This window comes from Nicotiana sylvestris, chromosome 4, assembly GCF_000393655.2.
Source record: "Nicotiana sylvestris chromosome 4, ASM39365v2, whole genome shotgun sequence".
NCBI lineage: Eukaryota > Viridiplantae > Streptophyta > Magnoliopsida > Solanales > Solanaceae > Nicotiana > Nicotiana sylvestris.
Window position 1 is genome coordinate 48603051 of NC_091060.1, and position 13050 is coordinate 48616100.

A 13050-nucleotide genomic window follows, 5' to 3' on the forward strand; every position below is an offset into this window, starting at 1 on the left:
ATTCTGGTCGTTAAAAGAGCCATTCCCGTCGCTAAAAGTGACAAATTTGGTCGCGAAAGGTGCGCACCAGATCCTGCTGCACCAGCAATATTTATTTTCACTAAAATGGCTCTAACTCCACCATACGAACTCGGAATTCGATCATTCTTGTTCCTATGAGTCACAAATAATGATACAAACATAGTCCTTCAATCGAAACTCAATTCGGAGCTCGTTTGCTCAGGGCGATATCCATTTCGCTCGTTAAACAATTAACTCATGATTTGCGTCAAAAACCTAATCGTGACTTGATGAAATTAGACCAAACTTTCCAGATCACTCCTATAATTCATTATCAAAATTCCGAAAGTCTCAAAATCAAATTTCGATCTCTAGAACTAAAAATGGACCTTTGGATCATTACATGCTTATAATCAAAACGCCAAAAATCCTCCAAAAACTCTTCCAAAACATATCCGAGCCTTATGGGACCCCGACCAAACTTGCCAACACACCCCATAACATAATTCAAACTTGTTCCAACCTTCAGAACCCTCAAAAAAAAATCAAAACATCAAATCACCCTCGGATTCAAGCCTAAGAATTCCAAAACTTCCGAAATCCGAATTCGATCAAAAAGTCGACCAAACGACGTCTAAATGACCTGAAATTTTGCACACACATCACAAATGACATAACGAAGCTACAACAACTCTCAGAATTCCATTCTGACCCTCGGATCAAAATCTCACCTATCAACCGGAATTCGCCAAAATATTAACTTTGCCAATTCAAGCCAAATCCTTCCACGGACTTCCAAAATGCATTCCAATCGCGCTCCTAAGTCATAAATCACCCAACAAAGCTATCCAAATCATAAAATTTCCGATCCGAGCTCATATACAAATAAGTCAACTCTTAGTCAAACCTTTCAAATTCAAAGTTTTCAACTGAGACTGTTCCTTCAAATTCATTCCGATTTTTCCTGAAAACCAAAACCAACGATCTACATCAGCCATAATACGTTACACGGGGCAAGTCATGCCCAGGAACTGGCGATCAAAGTGCAAAAGTTCAAAATGACCGGTCAGGTCGTTACATCCTCCTCCAGTTAAACACGCGTTCGTCCTCGAACATACCTAGAGCTGTTCTAAAAGCCAACCAATCACTGAATAACATTACCATGCATATAACCGGGGGTGATCCCACCTCACCCTATCTCATATAGGTCCGATAACACCTTTTAACTAAAATTACACAATCCAATCTAGTCCATAAATCATAGAACGACATTTTCACTTCTGAAACCATCAATACGATCAAAACCTCACACATATACTTTGAATAGACCCGAACTAGCTGTAGTAACCCATGCCTGCAACCTCAAGCGCAATTATCCGATATACCATGTAACTCAAACACATGTAGCGATAACTTCCATTCACAGCAGCTGCACACAACACTGAATACCGGTAGAAACCTCTTATCAAGTAGGTCTCATTCCAACACTTCCATATACTTCTAATGATAAATGAAACACGCAATAAATCATAACCATCTCTCAGATTAGTCATCCATAAAGTTACTTCTCCTTTGGCAAGGACCATAGCAAATTTCTGAACCGAACCTTGATATTTACCCATCAAACATGCTGAAATCGAATCCGTTTATATTCATTACAGGCCCCAATGATCTCATCTACTCCAACACAATTACTCTAGTGACATGACACACCAAGATAGGCTAAGGCGACAACTTGTGCAGTTCGCGCACCAATAAGCAACAATCCGAACATATTCACGTCATGAAACTAACTCAAACGAAAGAGCCGTACCGCAAGCTCACCAATATCATCACCTCACACGGCTGAGAACCCATCTCACATCATAGAAATAGAACACACAAATTTGACCCGCAAGGTCATATTTCCACACAGCTTTGCGGCAACGCGCGATCCTATCCAAACACTGCTCCATATGAAACACCTCAAGTCCCTATGCTCGAAATCGACAACCATGCTCAATTGATGTCTGGAACCAAAGAAAATCATTACATCCACGGTGAAACAAATAACATACACCACGCAAACCCGATAGAACATAACAGGTACGTCATTCACCGAGCAACTCCCAATTACTCTTCCGGCTCGACTTCCACTATGAAACCCCAATGGAACCGCACCATACATGCCCATAACCAACAAATCATAACGTCTCGCAACACAAAAGGAAACTCACAGGTCTCCCAGATCACTAGCAAGCTCAATAACGATCAAACTACCCCTCAACAATACAATTCGGGGCCAACCAAGCCGACTCAAGCTAGAACACGCATCCACATTGGCCTGCCAACGAACTCATTATGAAGGAAGCCTGAAGATACTCCTTCCACTACTATAACTCCTTCCGGAGCCATACGATATGGTGCCCAACACCAATTCAATACCGAACTCCACAACCTTGCCCGATGACATGTCCGGCCACAAGAAACACATCCGAAAGTCCCTCAACACCAGAACTGAATTAGTGGTAGAAACCTCTGCATTGACATCCATCATGAAGGCCCAATTAAGAAAGGCAGTCCTTCCCAGTCGTTCGCTAGGTCTTCGAAATATAAACCACTCTACTAGAACATAATCCGACACACCTCCTCACTCAACCCGTGGCATTTCCGGCATAGCCCATAGCGCAATAGTCTAGAATAACCCAACACAGAGACAACCAGCCTAAACCCCAATATCATAACCAATATCTAACATACCAAGCAACGAAAGATCCACCCGGACCTCCAAATCCCGATAGTCGCTAAACAGTGCCGATACACATAATTCACAACCACAACATAGCCTGAATATGAGAACTTCCGTCTCCAAATCCACACGGCACATGAATCACCATATCCGATCCCAATTTCGCCATCCGAATGCATGCCACACCTCTAATACCCAGCCATTTCACGAGAGATACAAAAATATTCTTCTGTGCCACCAAGAAAACTCGAATATCAGTAGTCGATCTAGCCAGAAAGTGCCGCAATACTACCGAAGTGGCATCCACTTAATCATGTTACCCTTTTTCTGAACATATACTATCGTCAAATCACTTCTAATTAGAAATATCATTCCCTTAACCATCTGAGGCTACCCGCTACCTAAGAGTTTTATAAACTTCCTTTCAGAAATGAACTATAACTCTACACACGTAAATCTCGATCCTCCACTACATACCGCATATACCATACCATCCTAGTATAACATGAGAACTTCATCTCCCTTCCGAGCCATAGAAATCTACGTACTCAACTAGTCAAGAACTTTTCCATTGGTCCCATCTAGAAGAAAAGTCACTACACATCCCATGCTCCACATGCCCATAGAAAATATACATTTCCAAACCGCGGTAAAAACCATCAAGAACTCTCTGAATTCCCTTTGCACAAATTAGACCTGCCAGGACTGAATCCTTCTAACTCGACCAAGCTAAGCAAGCCATCAAAACCCAAGAGCATTGCTGAAAAATACTTGTAAGAGCTCATTACCTCGAACACGCACAAGGAGTTAATCATATTCTTACCATACTGATTCGGTCTACTATCAAGCTATTCCATCTATCAAATTTCCCTTCTAATTTGTTTTCAACTTGATATTCCCTCTTGCTGTAGCACCACAATTCCTCAACCCAGGCTCACTACACGAGACCCAAGCACAAGACCACACTGTCTAAGACCAATAAGCCGTTGAATACTCTCTCAAATATTCCCAGAAACACCATATTCCAGAATACTTTACTCTGAAGAACTTCATGCGAATCTAAATCCATTACCTTTACTTTCCTGATACTGATACATAGAATCCCATAATTAACATAAAAATACCACAAGTCTTGACCTCTTCCAATGAAAACATAGTCTGTAACCACATGCACAACCTTAAGATACCCGATTTATCCCTGTAGAATCTTGAACACATTAGAACCATTCTCGAAAGTCATTTACTCTTATTCAAACTGCAACTTACCTAACCTAATGAATAGAACCACCCATGCCTCATTGCCACTCCGATACCGCAAAATGAAATCCTCATCCCAATACAACCAAGCAACTTCCTGCTCTATGCGCCGAGCATTCTTTACCAACAACACTCTAGACATTCTGTGATTCTCATATCCTATGAAGCATAATATAACCTTTGTCAAAATATTCCTTTACTCTAGCCATAGCTAATTCACTCGCATGCCCTAAACTGGAACCAACATAGCACCTAACCGTGCAGTCAACTGCTCACAGCAGACTCCCCCACTTGGCTCGAAGCCATAGATCAAGATACGCTCAATAACTCATAACACTTTTACTCTATTGATGCCACAATACCATAGTGAGATAGAACTCAAATCATTTATAAGTTTGTGACAACATAGATCATCTAGTACTGTAAATCTTCTACAAATCTCGCATTCATCCCCGCAACAGTTAAGCCCACTCTCTTAAGCGACCCGAAATTTCAAATTTCAACACGTACCCTTCAATTACACATGAGATCTTCTAACATACACATAAGGATCACACCACTTCAGCACACTCTGCGGGAGATAACCCACCTGCTTTGCCTCAATATAACATTTCCGTATACCTTCCACCGTCATACATATTACACAGCCACTTAGTCTTCCTAAGTCTGAACTCATAACGCAACATAAAATTTACTTCACTCCCAACTAGGAGACATGTAAAGATTCTTCATGCGCCCATAACTCGGAGCTACACATTCAATCACAATGGAAATCATACACTTAATAGTTCATCTATAATCCCATAGACCTTCCTCGTCACTTCCAAGTAACATAGATACATCTCGCAGTACTAACATACTCATCACGTAGCTAACCAACCGTCACTCCCACTAATAGGGACAATACCGAATATATAAGTTCAAAACACTTGCTCACACAATCAGCACCTCGGTGCTCAAGCCTTAGGCAAATATTCGGCCTAAGGTCCTCCAGACTGGCCTAGCATCAAACTCACAGAGATCACATCTCGCCCCTCGATCGGGGAATCACAAGCCATCAAGGAATATCTGATACTGAACGCTCATGCGCGCATGCGAACGCGTGGGAGGAATTTCAAGAGTTAATTTTCAAGCTGAATTAAGGACGCACGATAAGAATTCAAGAATGTGAAGTTTTCCTAAAGGTTCTGCAGCCTCTCGAGGATAAATACAGACGTCTCTGTTCCGATCCGCGAGACTCTACTAAACCTGCTCAAGACTCGTGAGACCTATGTAACCTAGGCTCTGATACCAACTTGTCACGACCCAAACCCCGCTTCGGTCATGATGGCGCCTCTCGTGAAGACAAGGCCAACCAATAAACCCATATCGCCTTTTCAAAAATAGTTAAACATTAATAAACAGTTTAAATATGATTTAATGATATAATTAATGGAAGCACAACCCGAGACAGCCCAAACCGGGGTGTCACAAGTCACGAGCATCTATTAGAGTATAAATACAATTACAAGGCCTGAAATATACAAAATAGGACTGATAAACAAAGGAAGAAGTGCGGTGCTGCGAACGCTGGCAGTCACCTTACTAAACTCCGATAACTTAGCCTCCGATCAGCTCAAAACCCGCTACCAGGGGTATAAATACCTGCATCTGCACACGAGGTGCAGGGAGTAAATTGAGTACTCCAACTGAGTGAGTAATAAAGGTAAATAACAACTGAGCAGTAAGAAATCACGTAAAGCAACCAACATGCTGTATAGAAGCAGTGTAAAGCCCTTTGAGAAAAGCAGTGAAGCTGTGAAATCTTTAGAAATATTTTTGCTCAGTTTAAACCTCTTTTGAAAATGAGTTTTTCAATAGTTACGCAATGATTTCAAAACAGTTAGTGCCGATAAGCACAGAAAATCCGCCCCTCGGGCACGAATACCACAGTATAACAGGTAAAATGACAAGTAAATATGAAAGATAAGCATATAAAAGTTCACCCTCGGGCAATATCTGAAAACAGCACCAGCCCCTCGGGCTCACTCTTAGAATACTCTCAGCCCCTCGGGCTCTCACTCTCAGATCATCTCAGAATAGTATCATATAGTAACTGCTGCGGCGTGCAGCCCGATCCATATATCGTCGACGACACTCACTAGGGGTGTGCAGACTCTGGGAGGGGCCCCTTATGGACCAAGCGCAATATCAAGCCACCTCGTGGCATCATCACTCGACACTCGGCCTTATATCACTCGGCCTCACATCACTCAAGCCACCTCGTGGCATATAACGTATCTCAGGCCCTCGGGCTCACTCATTCCAAAAATCATCACAAGCCCCTCAAGCATAGTAAAATAGTAGTTCTCAGCCCAAAACATCATTTAGAAATATCATTTAAGTTTCAAATCTGAGTAAAAGTGGCTGAGTTTGTAAAACAGTAGATATCAATAGGACTGAGTTCAATTAATAAGTCAAAACAGTGAGGAAATAGTGATAAAAATCTCCGAAGGGTTCAAATAGTTGGCATGAAGCCCAAATATGGCAATCAGCCCAAGTCATGATGATAACAAATAAGTTTTAGTCAAATACGTGGTAAAATCATCAATCGGGATGGACCAAGTCACAATCCCCAGTAGTAAAAGACCTCACGCTCATCATCCAGCGCGTGTCTCACCTTAATATAGCACTAGGAAGTGCAATTCGGGGTTTCAAACCCTCAGGATATCATTTACAATCATTACTCACCTCGATCCGGTCCAAACTCTAGCCCGCGATGCCTCGCCCGCACGAATCGACCTCCAGATGCTCCAAATCTAGCCACAATCAGTACATAATCATTAAAATATGCTAAGGGAGCGAAGCGCACTCGAAATATCCAATTTAACATCAAAATCCCTAAATTTCTCAAACCCGGCCCCCGGGCCCACGCTTCGGAATTCGACGAAACTCACAAAATCCGATAACTCATTCAACCATGAGTCCAACCATACCAAAATTACTAAATTCCGATAACAATTCGGCCTCCAAATCTTCAAATCTTATTTTCAAACCCTAGGTCCAAATCCCCAATTTACACCTCAAAAACATGTAATCTAGTCGGATTATTCGATGATAATTCAATATTATGGGGTAGAAATGATCACAAGTGACTTACCTCAAGATTCCCCATGATTTCTTGCTCAAAAATCTCCCCAAGCCGTGTTCTTTCACCAAAAAAGGGCAAATGAGCAGAAAAACAAAACAACTTTAATAAACCTATTATGGTCGCTAAAAGAGCCATTCCCATCGCTAAAAGTGACAAATCTGGTCGCGAAAGGTGCGCACTAGATCCTGCTACACCAGCAATATTTATTTTCACTAAAAAGGGTCTAACTCCACCATACGAACTCAGAATTTGATGATTCTTGTTCCTATGAGTCACAAATAATGATCCGAACATAGTCCTTCAATCGAAGCTCGTTTGCTTAGTGCGATATCCATTTTGCTCGTTAAACAATTAACTCATGATTCGCGTCAAAAACCTAATCGCGACTTGATGAAATTAGACCAAACTTTTCAGATCACTCCTATAATTCATCATCAAAATTCCGGAAGTCTCAACTCAAATTTCGATCTCTAGAACTAAAAATGGACCTTTGGATCATTACATGCTTATAATCAAAACGCCAAAATCTTCCAAAAACTCTTCTAAAACATATCCGAGCCTCATGGGACCCCGACCAAACATGCCAACACACCCCATAACATAATTCAAACTTTTTCCAACCTTCGGAACGCTCAAAACAACATCAAAACATCAAATCACCCTCGGATTCAAGCCTAAGAATTCCAAAACTTCCGAAATCCGAATTCGATCAAAAAGTCGACCAAACGACAACCAAATGACTTGAAGTTTTGCACACTCATCAAAAATGACATAACGAAGCTACAATAACTCTCAGAATTCCATTCCGACCCTCGGATCAAAATCTCACCTATCAACCGGAATTCGCCAAAATATTAACTTTGCCAATTTAAGCCAAATCCTTCCACGGACTTCCAAAATGCATTCCGATCGCGCTCCTAAGTCATAAATCACCCAACAAAGCTATCCAAATCATAAAATTTCCGATCCGAGCTCATATACAAATAAGTCAACTCTTAGTCAAACCTTTCAAATTCAAAGCTTTCAACTGAGATTGTTCCTTCAAATTTATTCCAATTTTTCCTGAAAATCAAAACCAATGATCTACATCAGTCATAATACGTTACACGGGGCAAGACATGCCCGGGAACTGGCGATCAAAGTGCAAAAGTTCAAAACGACCGGTCGGGTCGTTACAATGACTTTCACATATCTTTACTGATTTATTATTTTTACTAGTTTTACTGCTTCGTTATAGCCGATAATGTGCCTTATGTGATTTCCTACTTTCAGCCTTTATTTATGATTATTACTCACTGAGTTGGAGTACTCACTTTACTCCCTACACCCCGTGTGCAGATTCAGGCATTGCTGATCTTGCCAATGCGAGTTGAGAGCTCCTAGCATACTTCAGATTCCACGAGGTAGCTGCTTGGTGTTCGCAGTCCCGTGTTTCTCCCCCTTTATCATTTCTATCTCCTTATCAGACATTTTGTAATAGCTTATAGACTTTTCGGACTTGTAATAGGATTGATAGATGCTCATGACTAGTGACACCCCGGTATTGGGCTGTGTTGGGTTGTATTCTGCAAATTATGCTATTATCTGCTACTTTGAGATTCTATTTATTATGATTTAGACTTATTTCTTATGGTTTAACTGTTAAAAAAATTAAAATGGGAAGTGTCGGCTGGCCTTGTCTTCACGAGAGGCGCCATCACGACCGGGTCCAATTTTAGGGTCGTGACATTAAGTTAATAACATCCTATTAACACTAGTATTAACATCATTCAATTTTTGAAATCCCTAGAAATATTCCAAGTTGTTCAAGAACACCAAATTTTTCAAATATTGGATTTTTAAGGAAAAGCTTCAAGAAGATAATTCTAATTCTTCAAGCTCATTTCTTATGAGTTTCTAATATTTGTTTCAAGTTGTTATGGTCGGATAATTGGTTTCATAAACCCTAGTTCATGGCATGAATAGTGTTCTTGAGAAAATGAGGGCAAGATAAATAGTATTCTTAGAAATGAAATTAAAGGATGCATTGAACCTATGGAATCATTTTCTATCTTAGTTGGAAGTGTTCAACAAAGTAATCACCAAATTGAATATTTTGAAAATGTTGGTTTACGAAGATGGTGAATAGTAATTTGGCAGTGTTGGAGAATTAATGTATTATCATTGATGACTTCAAATGGGTATTAAATGATAAGAGTGGAGTTGAATGTGCTAGTAAGTGAACCTATTAGACGATTTGAGCTGGAGGCTTGTACCCAACTTGTGAGCCATAAATAGATATTGATAAATCTTTTTGAGTCATATTTTAATTGTAATTGGGATTGTAATTGTAGATATCATGTTGGTGGCATTTTACTCAATGTTACGATGTCGGAGGAGGAATAAAAGCTTGCGAATATTAATAAAATGAAAGTGAGTTTTGAAGCATTGGGCATCAGTCGAATTGTTTGAAAGGCGTGGGAGCTGGCTATGGAACTTCGAAGTGAGGTAAGTCTCTTTTCTAACCTTGTAAGAGGGAATTAACCCCATAGGTGAACTAAATTAATATATGTTTCTATTTGTGAGCACCATGTACACAAGAGGTAACAAGAGTCCATACGTAGCTACTAACTATGTCTTTGTCCGGGCAATTTTAGATTTACACCATGCCTTGTTGATATTGTTGTTGATTTATGTTTATTGTTTGCCTTGAGAAGAAGTGAGATTGAGTTTGCTTAGTAAATGTCTTGAAAAGGGTTGAAATTGAGGAATTTGAGATCTTAAAAGTTTTCATTTGAACCTCATATTTTTTAAAAGAATTGAAGGAATATTATAATAGCTTATGAAATCCATGTGTAACCGCGTCGCATGTATGTTTCGCGAGCGGGGTAATTTCCTTAAAAAGCCACAAGCTGAATTTCCCATATTTTGAAAATAATCAAGAAAGAGATGATTTTTAAGTTAAATTTATATTTGACCGCGTCGCAAGTATGATCCGCGAGCTGAGTGATTCCTTAAATTTATATTTTACCGCGCTGCATGTATGATTCGCGAGCGGGGTATTTCCTTCTACTACTTTTATGGGATCAGGCAGTTCACCTTGGTAGGATTTATGTACCACACGCTCATGGGAGCGGGTCGTTCGCCTCAGCAGGTTAATAGATGCATCCATGGTTCGCGTCGTTCGACCCTAGGCAGTGCACAATTTACTTTTATGTTGGATCGGGTCGTATGCCTCGTCATTTTCTATATATATATTTTCCTCATGGAATCGTACGTAATACTTGGCAAGAAGCCAGTGTATTCGAGGTTTTTCCTAGATTTGAATTATGATAACCTCTTTGGTGTAATATATATATATATATATATATATATATATATAAAAGGTCCAATTGCGAAGGAAACTTGCTGGTTGATGGTTTGAGTAAAATTGTATAGAGGGGAATTATACCACGTATTATATACATGTTTATTTCATATATTTACTCGGTTTCATATTTATTTACTTCTTTGTTTACCACTAGTAAGTGTCGAATCTACAAGAAAGTGAGAAATTTGCAACAAATTTTTTCATTGCCATATATTGGAAATTATTGCGAAAAGTATTTTTGGCAACAACAAAAAAGTTGTTGCATGCCGTTGCAATAAATGCTTATGGGAAAAGTATTTGCAACAACAAAAGTTGTCATTGCCAAAATCTGACTTAATGCAACAAGAAATATTATTGCCATAAATTATATTTTAATTATACACTTGTGGCTTATAACAATATTTAGCAACAAAAATTATTGTTGCGATAAATTATTATTATTTTCGCAACAATACTATTTGTGGCAAAAAAATTGGCAAGAGGGTAGTTAATAATCTGTTATAAAGGCTTTTCACAACAAGTATTATTGTTGTCACAAACCACTTTTTGCCAACAATATTATATTTTCTGTTGTAAAGCTAACAATAATAAATGTGTAGTTGCTACATACACAAATCATATTTTCTTTTAGAATGTCACAAATATGTATATAAATTAATATATGATATATATTTGCAAAGGTCAATACAACTGATGCACTAAGTATTTTCATACTTTCAAATACTAAATACTACTAAAACACATGTTCTTACTTAAAAATAAAAACATGAGCATCTACAGGGTCATAATTTCTAATCTAATAACAACTCAAAAGTAAATCTTCTTCTAGTCGCTTGAGTATTAGATGAACCATATTGTCACCTATGTTGGTTTATTCATCCTCATCCTGCAAAAGAAGATAAATTATAATTATATTTTTTATAAAAGAAAATTATAAAGTACACAAGTACAAATCAAAAAAAAGAAAAATTTGGGTACCAATGAATGATATAAAAAAATTCTTATAACCAAAGCTAAAGCTAAAAAGTTATCAAGTAAGAATTATATGGAAGACTATCAAAATCTTGCCTATAGTAAGCTAGTTGTGTATGAAGCCTTTGTTAATCTAACCTCATGATCATGATTCATGAAGAAGCAAAAGTCTACAGAAAACGAAATTTTGCATGTCAAAATTACTAAGTATACAATATCTATATTCGAGGTTGACCCTTCGTCACTATTTCTTCGAGGTCAGACTGGATACTTACTGGGTACGCGTTATTTTCGTACTCATACTACACTTGTTGTACATTTTGTTGTACAATAATATATACATTTAGTGGCCTTGTGGACGCAGCGACGTGGTTGACACGAGGATTTAGACGAGCTGCATCTTATGTGCGATCCGCAGCCAGTAGAGTCTCCTTCAGAGTATTGGTATTTCCCTTCCTGTCCAAATGTAATTCGGACAGTTATTGTATTTTATTTTATTCCTTAGTAAACTCTCATGCACTTGTGACGCCAAGTTTTAGGATGATTATGAGTTATTCATTATTGAAATTGTTAAAAAATACTATTATTTATTCTGTAAAATTCATCTTTTACTATTAAATTGAAGAAAAATCATGATTTCAAAAATAATAAACGAGAACTTGATTGATTATTTAGTGTTGGTTTGCCTGACAATGCTGTCAGTTGCCATCACAACCTTTAATAGAATTTGGGTTGTGACATGAATAGCTATTATCTCATCATGATTTGAAGAAGTAGCAATAATATATTTCTTTGTGGAGCTCCATGATATGACAATAACTCTATATGTAAACACGTACCCGGTTTGAGATTGAGCTTTATGGGGATCAGGTAAATAACTTGCATTTGCATAACTAACAAGATCTACACTATCTTTGTTAGTGTCACGACCCAATTTCACTGCAGGTCATGATGGCGCCCAATGCCGATGTCAGGCAAGTCAACGCGAAAATATTAATAAGCTCTAGTTTTTACTTTACCAAAACAGTTGCAGCAATTTCTTATTTTGAATTTAGAACAAGTGATAATTCGCAACATACAATAATAATTATACAATCCCAAAAAGAATAGTCTACCAATGTGTGTGCCAAGACCTGGTGTCACAAGTATATGGGCATCTAGTAAAATATACAAAAGAGTAAATCTTTCCTACTGTCTGAAATAAAATAGATAGCCAAAAGCAAAGAGAGACTCCATCATGCGACTGAACGGCATAGGAAGGGAGCATCTCACCCTGGAATCTCAGACTACGATTAAGAATGCGCACCAGATTGGTAGCCAGATGTACCTACCTCAGATCATGTACAATTAATTACAGAAGCGTAGTAGGAGTACATAAACAATATGTATCAGTAAGTATCCCGTCTAATCTCGAAGAAGTAGAGATGAGAGGTCGACTTGACACTTACTAGGGTCAAATAATATAAGAAAGTGTTATACTAAGCATGAATGTCACAAATAAATAACAATTTATAGCAAGAAGTGATAGGTAATTTCCTAGATATTATCACAGTTAGCCATTTACTTTTCAGGGCATTTAGCAAAGCAAGTCATGAATAAGAATTCACATAGATA